Source organism: Aulonocara sp. 'chitande type north' Nkhata Bay, unplaced genomic scaffold (assembly GCF_057382095.1).
Source record: "Aulonocara sp. 'chitande type north' Nkhata Bay isolate Kocher_YH1m ecotype deep benthic unplaced genomic scaffold, A_spYH_male_GT1.1 unmapped_scaffold_35, whole genome shotgun sequence".
Taxonomy (NCBI): domain Eukaryota; kingdom Metazoa; phylum Chordata; class Actinopteri; order Cichliformes; family Cichlidae; genus Aulonocara; species Aulonocara sp. 'chitande type north' Nkhata Bay.
The window spans coordinates 266,258-280,941 of NW_028234367.1; the positions used below are offsets into that span (position 1 = coordinate 266,258).

The 14,684-nt window shown below is 56.6% G+C and overlaps 5 non-coding genes and 6 pseudogenes across 5 annotated transcripts; all 11 read right to left on the bottom strand.

Annotated features, from left to right (window-relative positions):
• Positions 1–341: 341 nt before the first annotated feature.
• On the bottom strand, positions 342–460 carry LOC147300171 (5S ribosomal RNA; annotated as a pseudogene).
• Positions 461–1,517: 1,057 nt separating this feature from the next.
• Positions 1,518–1,636, bottom strand: LOC147300172 (5S ribosomal RNA; annotated as a pseudogene).
• A 1,414-nt stretch (positions 1,637–3,050) lies between these two features.
• LOC147300173 (5S ribosomal RNA) lies at positions 3,051–3,169 on the bottom strand (annotated as a pseudogene).
• A 1,374-nt stretch (positions 3,170–4,543) lies between these two features.
• LOC147300174 (5S ribosomal RNA) lies at positions 4,544–4,662 on the bottom strand. Its single transcript, XR_015128117.1, has one exon. It is a non-coding gene; the product is annotated as a 5S ribosomal RNA (ribosomal RNA).
• A 1,450-nt stretch (positions 4,663–6,112) lies between these two features.
• LOC147300175 (5S ribosomal RNA) lies at positions 6,113–6,231 on the bottom strand. Its single transcript, XR_015127995.1, has one exon. It is a non-coding gene; the product is annotated as a 5S ribosomal RNA (ribosomal RNA).
• An 893-nt stretch (positions 6,232–7,124) lies between these two features.
• LOC147300176 (5S ribosomal RNA) lies at positions 7,125–7,243 on the bottom strand (annotated as a pseudogene).
• Positions 7,244–8,300: 1,057 nt separating this feature from the next.
• LOC147300177 (5S ribosomal RNA) lies at positions 8,301–8,419 on the bottom strand. The gene has a single exon (XR_015127996.1). It is a non-coding gene; the product is annotated as a 5S ribosomal RNA (ribosomal RNA).
• Positions 8,420–9,435: 1,016 nt separating this feature from the next.
• LOC147300178 (5S ribosomal RNA) lies at positions 9,436–9,554 on the bottom strand. The gene has a single exon (XR_015127997.1). It is a non-coding gene; the product is annotated as a 5S ribosomal RNA (ribosomal RNA).
• A 1,294-nt stretch (positions 9,555–10,848) lies between these two features.
• LOC147300179 (5S ribosomal RNA) lies at positions 10,849–10,967 on the bottom strand. The gene has a single exon (XR_015127998.1). It is a non-coding gene; the product is annotated as a 5S ribosomal RNA (ribosomal RNA).
• A 1,217-nt stretch (positions 10,968–12,184) lies between these two features.
• On the bottom strand, positions 12,185–12,303 carry LOC147300180 (5S ribosomal RNA; annotated as a pseudogene).
• Positions 12,304–13,561: 1,258 nt separating this feature from the next.
• Positions 13,562–13,680, bottom strand: LOC147300181 (5S ribosomal RNA; annotated as a pseudogene).
• Positions 13,681–14,684: the final 1,004 nt, after the last annotated feature.

The following is a 14,684-nucleotide window of genomic DNA, read 5'->3' on the forward strand; positions in this document are numbered from 1 at the left end:
TAAGTGGCCTGAGCAAGAGCCACATACCCTGGTGTGGTGTAATTGGCCTCAATAGCAACTAAGGCCCTGGTGTGGTGTAGGTGGCCTCAGCCAGCAGCCACAGGCCCTGGTGTGGTGTAAGTGGCCTCAGCCAGAGCAACAGGCCCTGATGTGGTGTAAGTGGCCCCAGCCGGTCACTCAGGCCCTGGTGTGGTGTAGGTGGCATCAGCTAGCAGCACAAGACATTGGAAAACAGCCAAAAGCAATGTCGTTAATGTGCCCTCATTAATGGGGAGCTGCTTCTGGTCTTTTAATACACCCCTTCTCTGGATCAAAAGCGGTTCAATGACATGAAAATGAAAGGCTTACAGCACCAGGTATTCCCAGGCAGTCTCCAATCCAAGTACTAACCAAGCCCAGCCCTGCTTAGCTTCCGAGATCAGACGAGGTCAGGCGTGCTCAGGGTGGTATGGCCGTAAGCTGCTGGCCCCAGCACAATGTCTCAATTTATGGATTCAAGTGATTAGGTGGCAAGTACCTGAAGTTACGAAGACAATCCTATAACCATACCTGCATGTTTGCATAATACCCTAACCAAAAGGCTCAGTTTGGCATTTATCCAACAGCACAGGCCCTGGATTGTTGAAGATGGCCTCAAGAACCAGCACAGGACCTGGTGTGTTTTACATGGCCACAGCAAGCAGCACAGGGCCTGGTTTGGTGAAGATGGCCTCAGCAAGCAGCCACAGGCCCTGGTTTGGTGTAAGTGGCCTCAGCTAGCAGCCACAGGCCCTGGTGTGGTGTGAGTGGCCTCAGCCAGCAGCCACAGGCCCTGGTGTGGTCTAAGTGGCCTCAGCCAGTGCCACAGGCCCTGGTGTGGTCTAAGTGGCCTCAGCCAGCAGCCACAGGCCCTGGTGTGGTGTAAGTGGCCTGAGCAAGTGCCACAGGCCCTGGTGTGGTGTAAGTGGCCTGAGCAAGAGCCACAGACCATGGTGTGGTGTAATTGGCCTCAATAGCAACTAAGGCCCTGGTGTGGTGTAAGTGGCCTCAGCCAGCAGCCACAGGCCCTGGTGTGGTGTAAGTGGCCTCAGCCAGCAGCCACAGGCCCTGGTGTGGTGTAAGTGGCCTCAGCCAGTGCCACAGGCCCTGGTGTGGTGTAAGTGGCCTGAGCAAGAGCCACAGACCATGGTGTGGTGTAATTGGCCTCAATAGCAACTAAGGCCCTGGTGTGGTGTAAGTGGCCTCAGCCAGCAGCCACAGGCCCTGGTTTGGTGTAAGTCGCCTCAGCCAGAACCCACAGGCCCTGGTGTGGTGTAACTGGCCTCAGCCAGAGCCACAGCCCCTGATGTGGTGTAAGTGGCCCCAGCCGGTCACTCAGGCCCTGGTGTGGTGTAGGTGGCATCAGCTAGCAGCACAAGACATTGGAAAAGAGCCAAAAGCAATGTGATTAATGTGCCCTTATTAATGGGCAGCTGCTTTTGGTCTTTTAATACACCCCTTCTCTGGATCAAAAGCGGTTCAATGACATGAAAATGAAAGGCTTACAGCAACAGGTATTCCCAGGCAGTCTCCCATCCAAGTACTAACCAAGCCCAGCCCTGCTTAGCTTCCGAGATCAGACGAGGTCGGGCGTGCTCAGGGTGGTATGGCCGTAAGCTGCTGGGCCCCAGCACAATGTCTCAATTTATGGATTCAAGTGATTAGGTGGCAAGTACCTGAAGTTACGAAGACAATCCTATAACCATACCTGCATGTTTGCATAATACCCTAACCCAAAGGCTCAGTTTGGCATTTATCCAACAGCACAGGCCCTGGATTGTTGAAGATGGCCTCAGGAAACAGCACAGGGCCTGGTGTGTTGTACATGGCCACAGCAAGCAGCACAGGGCCTGGTTTGGTGAAGATGGCCTCAGTCAGAAGCACAGGGCCTGGTGTGATATGAGTGGCCTGAGCAAGAGCCACAGGCCCTGGTGTGGTGTAAGTGGCCTGAGGAAGAGCCACAGGCCCTGGTGTGGTGTAAGTGGCCTGAGCAAGAGCCACAGGCCCTGGTGTGGTGTAGGTGGCCTCAGCCAGCAGCCACAGGCCCTGGTGTGGTGTAGGTGGCCTCAGCCAGCAGCCACAAGCCCTTGTGTGGTGTAAGTGGCCTCAGCCAGCAGCAAAAGGGCCCTGGTGTGGTGTAAGTCGCCTCAGCCAGCAGCCACAGGCCCTGGTGTGGTGTAGGTGGCCTCAGCCAGCAGCCACAGGCCCTGGTGTGGTGTAAGTGGCCTCAGCCAGCAGCCACAGGCCCTGGTGTGGTGTAAGTGGCCTCAGCCAGCAGCCACAGGCCCTGGTGTGGTGTAAGTGGCCTCAGCCAGTGCCACAGGCCCTGGTGTGGTGTAAGTGGCTTGAGCAAGAGCCACAGACCCTGGTGTGGTGTAATTGGCCTCAGCCACCAGCCACAGGCCCTGGTGTGGTGTAAGTGGCCTCAGCCAGAAGCCACAGGCCCTGGTGTGGTGTAAGTGGCCTCAGCAAGCAGCCACAGGCCCTGGTGTGGTGTAAGTGGCCTGAGCAAGAGCCACAGGCCCTGGTGTGGTGTAAGTGGCCTGAGCAAGAGCCACAGACCCTGGTGTGGTGTAATTGGCCTCAATAGCAACTAATGCCCTGGTGTGGTGTAGGTGGCCTCAGCCAGCAGCCACAGGCCCTGGTGTGGTGTAAGTGGCCTGAGCAAGAGCCACAGGCCCTGGTGTGGTGTAAGTGGCCTGAGCAAGAGCCACAGACCCTGGTGTGGTGTAATTGGCCTCAATAGCAACTAATGCCCTGGTGTGGTGTAGGTGGCCTCAGCCAGCAGCCACAGGCCCTGGTGTGGTGAAAGTGGCCTCAGCCAGAGCCACAGGCCCTGATGTGGTGTAAGTGGCCCCAGCCGGTCACTCAGGCCCTTGTGTGGTGTAGGTTGCATCAGCTAGCAGCACAAGACATTGGAAAAGAGCCAAAAGCAGTGTCGTTAATGTGCCCTCATTAATGGGCAGCTGCTTTTGGTCTTTTAATACACCCCTTCTCTGGATCAAAAGCGGTTCAATGACATGAAAATCAAAGGCTTACAGCAACAGGTATTCCCAGGCAGTCTCCCATCCAAGTACTAACCAAGCCCAGCCCTGCTTAGCTTCCGAGATCAGACGAGGTCGGGCGTGCTCAGGGTGGTATGGCCGTAAGCTGCTGGCTCCAGCACAATGTCTCAATTTATGGATTCAAGTGATTAGGTGGCAAGTACCTGAAGTTACGAAGACAATGCTATAACCATACCTGCATGTTTGCATAATACCCTAACCCAAAGGCTCAGTTTGGCATTTATCCAACAGCACAGGCCCTGGATTGTTGAAGATGGCCTCAGGAAACCAGCACAGGGCCTGGTGTGTTGTACATGGCCACAGCAAGGAGCACAGGGCCTGGTTTGGTGAAGATGGCCTCGGCCAGAAGCGCAGGGCCTGGTGTGATGTGAGTGGCCTGAGCAAGAGCCACAGGCCTTGGTGTGGTGTAAGTGGCCTCAGCCAGCAGCCACAGGCCCTGGTGTGGTGTAAGTCGCCTCAGCCAGAAGCCACAGGCACTGGTGTGGTGTAAGTGGCCTCAGCCAGCAGCCACAGGCCCTGGTGTGGTGTAGGTGGCCTCAGCCAGCAGCCACAAGCCCTTGTGTGGTGTAAGTGGCCTCAGCCAGCAGCCACAGGCCCTGATGTGGTGTAAGTGGCCTCAGCCAGTGCCACAGGCCCTGGTGTGGTGTAAGTCGCCTCAGCCAGCAGCCACAGGCCCTGGTGTGGTGTAGGTGGCCTCAGCCAGCAGCCACAGGACCTTGTGTGGTGTAATTTGCCTCAATAGCAACTAAGGCCCTGGTGTGGTGTAGGTGGCCTAAGCCAGCAGCCACAGGCCCTGGTGTGGTGTAAGTGGCCTCAGCCAGTGCCACAGGCCCTGGTGTGGTGTAAGTGGCCTGAGCAAGAGCCACAGACCCTGGTGTGGTGTAATTGGCCTCAATAGCAACTAAGGCCCTGGTGTGGTGTAGGTGGCCTCAGCCAGCAGCCACAGGCCCTGGTATGGTGTAAGTGGCCTCAGCCAGCAGCCACAGGCCCTGGTGTGGTGTAAGTGGCCTCAGCCAGCAGCCACAGGCCCTGGTGTGGTGTAAGTGGCCTCAGCCAGTGCCACAGGCCCTGGTGTGGTGTAAGTGGCCTGAGCAAGAGCCACAGACCATGGTGTTGTGTAATTGGCCTCAATAGCAACTAAGGCCCTGGTGTGGTGTAAGTGGCCTGAGCCAGCAGCCACAGGCCCTGGTTTGGTGTAAGTCGCCTCAGCCAGAACCCACAGGCCCTGGTGTGGTGTAACTGGCCTCAGCCAGAGCCACAGCCCCTGATGTGGTGTAAGTGGCCCCAGCCGGTCACTCAGGCCCTGGTGTGGTGTAGGTGGCATCAGCTAGCAGCACAAGACATTGGAAAAGAGCCAAAAGCAATGTGATTAATGTGCCCTTATTAATGGGCAGCTGCTTTTGGTCTTTTAATACACCCCTTCTCTGGATCAAAAGCGGTTCAATGACATGAAAATGAAAGGCTTACAGCACCAGGTATTCCCAGGGAGTCTCCCATCCAAGTACTAACCAAGCCCAGCCCTGCTTAGCTTCCGAGATCAGACGAGGTCGGGCGTGCTCAGGGTGGTATGGCCGTAAGCTGCTGGCTCCAGCACAATGTCTCAATTTATGGATTCAAGTGATTAGGTGGCAAGTACCTGAAGTTACGAAGACAATCCTATAACCATACCTGCATGTTTGCATAATACCCTAACCCAAAGGCTCAGTTTGGCATTTATCCAACAGCACAGGCCCTGGATTGTTGAAGATGGCCTCAGGAACCAGCACAGGGCCTGGTGTGTTGTACATGGCCACAGCAAGCAGCACAGGGCCTGGTTTGGTGAAGATGGCCTCGGCCAGAAGCGCAGGGCCTGGTGTGATGTGAGTGGCCTGCGCAAGAGCCACAGGCCTTGGTGTGGTGTAAGTGGCCTCAGCCAGCAGCCACAGGCCCTGGTGTGGTGTAAGTCGCCTCAGCCAGAAGCCACAGGCACTGGTGTGGTGTAAGTGGCCTCAGCCAGCAGCAAAAGGGCCCTGGTGTGGTGTAAGTGGCCTCAGCCAGCAGCCACAGGCCCTGGTGTGGAGTAGGTGGCCTCAGCCAGCAGCCACATGCCCTTGTGTGGTGTAATTGGCCTCAATAGCAACTAAGGCCCTGGTGTGGTGTAGGTGGCCTCGGCCAGAAGCGCAGGGCCTGGTGTGATGTGAGTGGCCTGAGCAAGAGCCACAGGGCCTGGTGTGTTGTACATGGCCACAGCTAGCAGCACAGGGCCTGGTTTGGTGAAGATGGCCTCGGCCAGAAGAGCAGGGCCTGGTGTGATGTGAGTGGCCTGACCAAGAGCCACAGGCCCTGGTGTGGTGTAAGTGGCCCCAGCCGGTCACTCAGGCCCTGGTGTGGTGTAGGTGGCATCAGCTAGCAGCCACAGGCCCTGGTGTGGTGTAAGTGGCCTGAGCCAGCAGCCACAGGCCCTGGTGTGGTGTAAGTGGCCTGAATAGCAAATAAGGCCCTGGTGTGGTGTAAGTGGCCTCAGCCAGAGCCACAGGCCCTGGTGTGGTGTAAGTGGCCTCAATAGCAACTAAGGCCCTGGTGTGGTGTAAGTGGCCTCAGCCAACAGCCACAGGCCCTGGTATGGTGTAAGTGGCCTCAGCCAGCAGCCACAGGCCCTGGTGTGGTGTAACTGGCCTCAGCCAGCAGCCACAGGCCCTGGTGTGGTGTAGGTGGCCTCAGCCAGCAGCCACAGGCCCTGGTGTGGTGTAAGTGGCCTCAATAGCAACTAAGGCCCTGGTGTGGTGTAAGTGGCTTTAGCCAGCAGCCACAGGCTCTGGTGTGGTGTAAGTGGCCTCAGCCAGAGCCACAGGCCCTGATGTGGTGTAAGTGGCCCCAGCCGGTCACTCTGGCCCTGGTGTGGTGTAGGTGGCATCAGCTAGCAGCACAAGACATTGGAAAAGAGCCAAAAGCAGTGTCGTTAATGTGCCCTCATTAATGGGCAGCTGCTTTTGGTCTTTTAATACACCCCTTCTCTGGATCAAAAGCGGTTCAATGACATGAAAATGAAAGGCTTACAGCACCAGGTATTCCCAGGCAGTCTCCCATCCAAGTACTAACCAAGCCCAGCCCTGCTTAGCTTCCGAGATCAGACGAGGTCGGGCGTGCTCAGGGTGGTATGGCCGTAAGCTGCTGGCCCCAGCACAATGTCTCAATTTATGGATTCAAGTGATTAGGTGGCAAGTACCTGAAGTTACGAAGACAATCCTATAACCATACCTGCATGTTTGCATAATACCCTAACCCAAAGGCTCAGTTTGGCATTTATCCAACAGCACAGGCCCTGGATTGTTGAAGATGGCCACAGCAAGCAGCACAGGGCCTGGATTGGTGAAGATGGCCTCGGCCAGAAGCGCAGGGCCTGGTGTGATGTGAGTGGCCTGAGCAAGAGCCACAGGCCCTGGTGTGGTGTAAGTGGCCTCAATAGCAAATAAGGCCCTGGTGTGGTGTAAGTGGCCTCAGCCAGCAGCCACAGGCCCTGGTGTGGTGTAAGTGGCCTCAGCCAGTGCCACAGGCCCTGGTGTGGTGTAATTGGCCTCAATAGCAACTAAGGCCCTGGTGTGGTGTAGGTGGCCTCGGCCAGAAGCGCAGGGCCTGGTGTGATGTGAGTGGCCTGAGCAAGAGCCACAGGCCCTGGTGTGGTGTAATTGGCCTCAATAGCAACTAAGGCCCTGGTGTGGTGTAAGTGGCCTGAGCAAGAGCCACATACCCTGGTGTGGTGTAATTGGCCTCAATAGCAACTAAGGCCCTGGTGTGGTGTAGGTGGCCTCAGCCAGCAGCCACAGGCCCTGGTGTGGTGTAAGTGGCCTCAGCCAGAGCAACAGGCCCTGATGTGGTGTAAGTGGCCCCAGCCGGTCACTCAGGCCCTGGTGTGGTGTAGGTGGCATCAGCTAGCAGCACAAGACATTGGAAAACAGCCAAAAGCAATGTCGTTAATGTGCCCTCATTAATGGGGAGCTGCTTCTGGTCTTTTAATACACCCCTTCTCTGGATCAAAAGCGGTTCAATGACATGAAAATGAAAGGCTTACAGCACCAGGTATTCCCAGGCAGTCTCCAATCCAAGTACTAACCAAGCCCAGCCCTGCTTAGCTTCCGAGATCAGACGAGGTCAGGCGTGCTCAGGGTGGTATGGCCGTAAGCTGCTGGCCCCAGCACAATGTCTCAATTTATGGATTCAAGTGATTAGGTGGCAAGTACCTGAAGTTACGAAGACAATCCTATAACCATACCTGCATGTTTGCATAATACCCTAACCAAAAGGCTCAGTTTGGCATTTATCCAACAGCACAGGCCCTGGATTGTTGAAGATGGCCTCAAGAACCAGCACAGGACCTGGTGTGTTTTACATGGCCACAGCAAGCAGCACAGGGCCTGGTTTGGTGAAGATGGCCTCAGCAAGCAGCCACAGGCCCTGGTTTGGTGTAAGTGGCCTCAGCTAGCAGCCACAGGCCCTGGTGTGGTGTGAGTGGCCTCAGCCAGCAGCCACAGGCCCTGGTGTGGTCTAAGTGGCCTCAGCCAGTGCCACAGGCCCTGGTGTGGTCTAAGTGGCCTCAGCCAGCAGCCACAGGCCCTGGTGTGGTGTAAGTGGCCTGAGCAAGTGCCACAGGCCCTGGTGTGGTGTAAGTGGCCTGAGCAAGAGCCACAGACCATGGTGTGGTGTAATTGGCCTCAATAGCAACTAAGGCCCTGGTGTGGTGTAAGTGGCCTCAGCCAGCAGCCACAGGCCCTGGTGTGGTGTAAGTGGCCTCAGCCAGCAGCCACAGGCCCTGGTGTGGTGTAAGTGGCCTCAGCCAGTGCCACAGGCCCTGGTGTGGTGTAAGTGGCCTGAGCAAGAGCCACAGACCATGGTGTTGTGTAATTGGCCTCAATAGCAACTAAGGCCCTGGTGTGGTGTAAGTGGCCTCAGCCAGCAGCCACAGGCCCTGGTTTGGTGTAAGTCGCCTCAGCCAGAACCCACAGGCCCTGGTGTGGTGTAACTGGCCTCAGCCAGAGCCACAGCCCCTGATGTGGTGTAAGTGGCCCCAGCCGGTCACTCAGGCCCTGGTGTGGTGTAGGTGGCATCAGCTAGCAGCACAAGACATTGGAAAAGAGCCAAAAGCAATGTGATTAATGTGCCCTTATTAATGGGCAGCTGCTTTTGGTCTTTTAATACACCCCTTCTCTGGATCAAAAGCGGTTCAATGACATGAAAATGAAAGGCTTACAGCACCAGGTATTCCCAGGCAGTCTCCCATCCAAGTACTAACCAAGCCCAGCCCTGCTTAGCTTCCGAGATCAGACGAGGTCGGGCGTGCTCAGGGTGGTATGGCCGTAAGCTGCTGGCTCCAGCACAATGTCTCAATTTATGGATTCAAGTGATTAGGTGGCAAGTACCTGAAGTTACGAAGACAATCCTATAACCATACCTGCATGTTTGCATAATACCCTAACCCAAAGGCTCAGTTTGGCATTTATCCAACAGCACAGGCCCTGGATTGTTGAAGATGGCCTCAGGAACCAGCACAGGGCCTGGTGTGTTGTACATGGCCACAGCAAGCAGCACAGGGCCTGGTTTGGTGAAGATGGCCTCGGCCAGAAGCGCAGGGCCTGGTGTGATGTGAGTGGCCTGCGCAAGAGCCACAGGCCTTGGTGTGGTGTAAGTGGCCTCAGCCAGCAGCCACAGGCCCTGGTGTGGTGTAAGTCGCCTCAGCCAGAAGCCACAGGCACTGGTGTGGTGTAAGTGGCCTCAGCCAGCAGCAAAAGGGCCCTGGTGTGGTGTAAGTGGCCTCAGCCAGCAGCCACAGGCCCTGGTGTGGAGTAGGTGGCCTCAGCCAGCAGCCACATGCCCTTGTGTGGTGTAATTGGCCTCAATAGCAACTAAGGCCCTGGTGTGGTGTAGGTGGCCTCGGCCAGAAGCGCAGGGCCTGGTGTGATGTGAGTGGCCTGAGCAAGAGCCACAGGCCCTGGTGTGGTGTAATTGGCCTCAATAGCAACTAAGGCCCTGGTGTGGTGTAAGTGGCCTGAGCAAGAGCCACATACCCTGGTGTGGTGTAATTGGCCTCAATAGCAACTAAGGCCCTGGTGTGGTGTAGGTGGCCTCAGCCAGCAGCCACAGGCCCTGGTGTGGTGTAAGTGGCCTCAGCCAGAGCAACAGGCCCTGATGTGGTGTAAGTGGCCCCAGCCGGTCACTCAGGCCCTGGTGTGGTGTAGGTGGCATCAGCTAGCAGCACAAGACATTGGAAAACAGCCAAAAGCAATGTCGTTAATGTGCCCTCATTAATGGGGAGCTGCTTCTGGTCTTTTAATACACCCCTTCTCTGGATCAAAAGCGGTTCAATGACATGAAAATGAAAGGCTTACAGCACCAGGTATTCCCAGGCAGTCTCCCATCCAAGTACTAACCAAGCCCAGCCCTGCTTAGCTTCCGAGATCAGACGAGGTCGGGCGTGCTCAGGGTGGTATGGCCGTAAGCTGCTGGCCCCAGCACAATGTCTCAATTTATGGATTCAAGTGATTAGGTGGCAAGTACCTGAAGTTACGAAGACAATCCTATAACCATACCTGCATGTTTGCATAATACCCTAACCAAAAGGCTCAGTTTGGCATTTATCCAACAGCACAGGCCCTGGATTGTTGAAGATGGCCTCAAGAACCAGCACAGGACCTGGTGTGTTTTACATGGCCACAGCAAGCAGCACAGGGCCTGGTTTGGTGAAGATGGCCTCAGCAAGCAGCCACAGGCCCTGGTTTGGTGTAAGTGGCCTCAGCTAGCAGCCACAGGCCCTGGTGTGGTGTGAGTGGCCTCAGCCAGCAGCCACAGGCCCTGGTGTGGTCTAAGTGGCCTCAGCCAGTGCCACAGGCCCTGGTGTGGTGTAAGTGGCCTGAGCAAGAGCCACAGGCCCTGGTGTGGTCTAAGTGGCCTCAGCCAGTGCCACAGGCCCTGGTGTGGTGTAAGTGGCCTGAGCAAGAGCCACAGGCCCTGGTGTGGTGTAAGTGGCCTGAGCAAGTGCCACAGGCCCTGGTGTGGTGTAAGTGGCCTAAGCCAGAGCCACAGGCCCTGGTGTGGTGTAAGTGGCCTCAATAGCAAATAAGGCCCTGGTGTGGTGTAAGTGGCCTGAGCAAGAACCACAGGGCCTGGTGTGGTGTAAGTGGCCTCAGCCAGCAGCAAAAGGGCCCTGGTGTGGTGTAGGTGGCCTCAGCCAGCAGCCACAGGCCCTGGTGTGGTGTAAGTGGCCTCAATAGCAACTAAGGCCCTGGTGTGGTGTAAGTGGCTTCAGCCAGCAGCCACAGGCCCTGGTGTGGTGTAAATGGCCTCAGCCAGCAGCCACAGGCCCTGGTGTGGTGTAAGTGGCTTCAGCCAGCAGCCACAGGCCCTGGTGTGGTGTAAATGGCCTCAGCCAGCAGCCACAGGCCCTGGTGTGGTGTAAGTGGCCTCAATAGCAACTAAGGCCCTGGTGTGGTGTAAGTGGCTTCAGCCAGCAGCCACAGGCTCTGGTGTGGTGTAACTGGCCTCAGCCAGCAGCCACAGGCCCTGGTGTGGTGTAAGTGGCCTCAGCCAGAGCCACAGGCCCTGATGTGGTGTAAGTGGCCCCAGCCGGTCACTCAGGCCCTGGTGTGGTGTAGGTGGCATCAGCTAGCAGCACAAGACATTGGAAAACAGCCAAAAGCAGTGTCGTTAATGTGCCCTCATTAATGGGCAGCTGCTTTTGGTCTTTTAATACACCCCTTCTCTGGATCAAAAGCGGTTCAATGACATGAAAATGAAAGGCTTACAGCACCAGGTATTCCCAGGCAGTCTCCCATCCAAGTACTAACCAAGCCCAGCCCTGCTTAGCTTCCGAGATCAGACGAGGTCGGGCGTGCTCAGGGTGGTATGGCCGTAAGCTGCTGGCCCCAGCACAATGTCTCAATTTATGGATTCAAGTGATTAGGTGGCAAGTACCTGAAGTTACGAAGACAATCCTATAACCATACCTGCATGTTTGCATAATACCCTAACCAAAAGGCTCAGTTTGGCATTTATCCAACAGCACAGGCCCTGGATTGTTGAAGATGGCCTCAAGAACCAGCACAGGACCTGGTGTGTTTTACATGGCCACAGCAAGCAGCACAGGGCCTGGTTTGGTGAAGATGGCCTCAGCAAGCAGCCACAGGCCCTGGTTTGGTGTAAGTGGCCTCAGCTAGCAGCCACAGGCCCTGGTGTGGTGTGAGTGGCCTCAGCCAGCAGCCACAGGCCCTGGTGTGGTGTAAGTGGCCTCAGCCAGCAGCAAAAGGGCCCTGGTGTGGTGTAAGTCGCCTCAGCCAGCAGCCACAGGCCCTGGTGTGGTGTAGGTGGCCTCAGCCAGCAGCCACAGGCCCTGGTGTGGTGTAAGTGGCCTCAGCCAGCAGCCACAGGCCCTGGTGTGGTGTAAGTGGCCTCAGCCAGCAGCCACAGGCCCTGGTGTGGTGTAAGTGGCCTCAGCCAGTGCCACAGGCCCTGGTGTGGTGTAAGTGGCCTGAGCAAGAGCCACAGACCCTGGTGTGGTGTAAGTGGCCTGAGCAAGAGCCACAGGCCCTGGTGTGGTGTAAGTGGCCTGAGCAAGAGCCACAGACCCTGGTGTGGTGTAATTGGCCTCAATAGCAACTAATGCCCTGGTGTGGTGTAGGTGGCCTCAGCCAGCAGCCACAGGCCCTGGTGTGGTGTAAGTGGCCTGAGCAAGAGCCACAGGCCCTGGTGTGGTGTAAGTGGCCTGAGCAAGAGCCACAGACCCTGGTGTGGTGTAATTGGCCTCAATAGCAACTAATGCCCTGGTGTGGTGTAAGTGGCCTCAGCCAGCAGCCACAGGCCCTGGTTTGGTGTAAGTCGCCTCAGCCAGAACCCACAGGCCCTGGTGTGGTGTAACTGGCCTCAGCCAGAGCCACAGCCCCTGATGTGGTGTAAGTGGCCCCAGCCGGTCACTCAGGCCCTGGTGTGGTGTAGGTGGCATCAGCTAGCAGCACAAGACATTGGAAAAGAGCCAAAAGCAATGTGATTAATGTGCCCTTATTAATGGGCAGCTGCTTTTGGTCTTTTAATACACCCCTTCTCTGGATCAAAAGCGGTTCAATGACATGAAAATGAAAGGCTTACAGCAACAGGTATTCCCAGGCAGTCTCCCATCCAAGTACTAACCAAGCCCAGCCCTGCTTAGCTTCCGAGATCAGACGAGGTCGGGCGTGCTCAGGGTGGTATGGCCGTAAGCTGCTGGGCCCCAGCACAATGTCTCAATTTATGGATTCAAGTGATTAGGTGGCAAGTACCTGAAGTTACGAAGACAATCCTATAACCATACCTGCATGTTTGCATAATACCCTAACCCAAAGGCTCAGTTTGGCATTTATCCAACAGCACAGGCCCTGGATTGTTGAAGATGGCCTCAGGAAACAGCACAGGGCCTGGTGTGTTGTACATGGCCACAGCAAGCAGCACAGGGCCTGGTTTGGTGAAGATGGCCTCAGTCAGAAGCACAGGGCCTGGTGTGATATGAGTGGCCTGAGCAAGAGCCACAGGCCCTGGTGTGGTGTAAGTGGCCTGAGGAAGAGCCACAGGCCCTGGTGTGGTGTAAGTGGCCTGAGCAAGAGCCACAGGCCCTGGTGTGGTGTAGGTGGCCTCAGCCAGCAGCCACAGGCCCTGGTGTGGTGTAGGTGGCCTCAGCCAGCAGCCACAAGCCCTTGTGTGGTGTAAGTGGCCTCAGCCAGCAGCAAAAGGGCCCTGGTGTGGTGTAAGTCGCCTCAGCCAGCAGCCACAGGCCCTGGTGTGGTGTAGGTGGCCTCAGCCAGCAGCCACAGGCCCTGGTGTGGTGTAAGTGGCCTCAGCCAGCAGCCACAGGCCCTGGTGTGGTGTAAGTGGCCTCAGCCAGCAGCCACAGGCCCTGGTGTGGTGTAAGTGGCCTCAGCCAGTGCCACAGGCCCTGGTGTGGTGTAAGTGGCCTGAGCAAGAGCCACAGACCCTGGTGTGGTGTAATTGGCCTCAGCCACCAGCCACAGGCCCTGGTGTGGTGTAAGTGGCCTCAGCCAGAAGCCACAGGCCCTGGTGTGGTGTAAGTGGCCTCAGCAAGCAGCCACAGGCCCTGGTGTGGTGTAAGTGGCCTGAGCAAGAGCCACAGGCCCTGGTGTGGTGTAAGTGGCCTGAGCAAGAGCCACAGACCCTGGTGTGGTGTAATTGGCCTCAATAGCAACTAATGCCCTGGTGTGGTGTAGGTGGCCTCAGCCAGCAGCCACAGGCCCTGGTGTGGTGAAAGTGGCCTCAGCCAGAGCCACAGGCCCTGATGTGGTGTAAGTGGCCCCAGCCGGTCACTCAGGCCCTTGTGTGGTGTAGGTTGCATCAGCTAGCAGCACAAGACATTGGAAAAGAGCCAAAAGCAGTGTCGTTAATGTGCCCTCATTAATGGGCAGCTGCTTTTGGTCTTTTAATACACCCCTTCTCTGGATCAAAAGCGGTTCAATGACATGAAAATCAAAGGCTTACAGCAACAGGTATTCCCAGGCAGTCTCCCATCCAAGTACTAACCAAGCCCAGCCCTGCTTAGCTTCCGAGATCAGACGAGGTCGGGCGTGCTCAGGGTGGTATGGCCGTAAGCTGCTGGCTCCAGCACAATGTCTCAATTTATGGATTCAAGTGATTAGGTGGCAAGTACCTGAAGTTACGAAGACAATGCTATAACCATACCTGCATGTTTGCATAATACCCTAACCCAAAGGCTCAGTTTGGCATTTATCCAACAGCACAGGCCCTGGATTGTTGAAGATGGCCTCAGGAAACCAGCACAGGGCCTGGTGTGTTGTACATGGCCACAGCAAGGAGCACAGGGCCTGGTTTGGTGAAGATGGCCTCGGCCAGAAGCGCAGGGCCTGGTGTGATGTGAGTGGCCTGAGCAAGAGCCACAGGCCTTGGTGTGGTGTAAGTGGCCTCAGCCAGCAGCCACAGGCCCTGGTGTGGTGTAAGTCGCCTCAGCCAGAAGCCACAGGCACTGGTGTGGTGTAAGTGGCCTCAGCCAGCAGCCACAGGCCCTGGTGTGGTGTAGGTGGCCTCAGCCAGCAGCCACAAGCCCTTGTGTGGTGTAAGTGGCCTCAGCCAGCAGCCACAGGCCCTGATGTGGTGTAAGTGGCCTCAGCCAGTGCCACAGGCCCTGGTGTGGTGTAAGTCGCCTCAGCCAGCAGCCACAGGCCCTGGTGTGGTGTAGGTGGCCTCAGCCAGCAGCCACAGGACCTTGTGTGGTGTAATTTGCCTCAATAGCAACTAAGGCCCTGGTGTGGTGTAGGTGGACTAAGCCAGCAGCCACAGGCCCTGGTGTGGTGTAAGTGGCCTCAGCCAGTGCCACAGGCCCTGGTGTGGTGTAAGTGGCCTGAGCAAGAGCCACAGACCCTGGTGTGGTGTAATTGGCCTCAATAGCAACTAAGGCCCTGGTGTGGTGTAGGTGGCCTCAGCCAGCAGCCACAGGCCCTGGTATGGTGTAAGTGGCCTCAGCCAGCAGCCACAGGCCCTGGTGTGGTGTAAGTCGCCTCAGCCAGAAGCCACAGGCACTGGTGTGGTGTAAGTGGCCTCAGCCAGCAGCAAAAGGGCCCTGGTGTGGTGTAAGTGGCC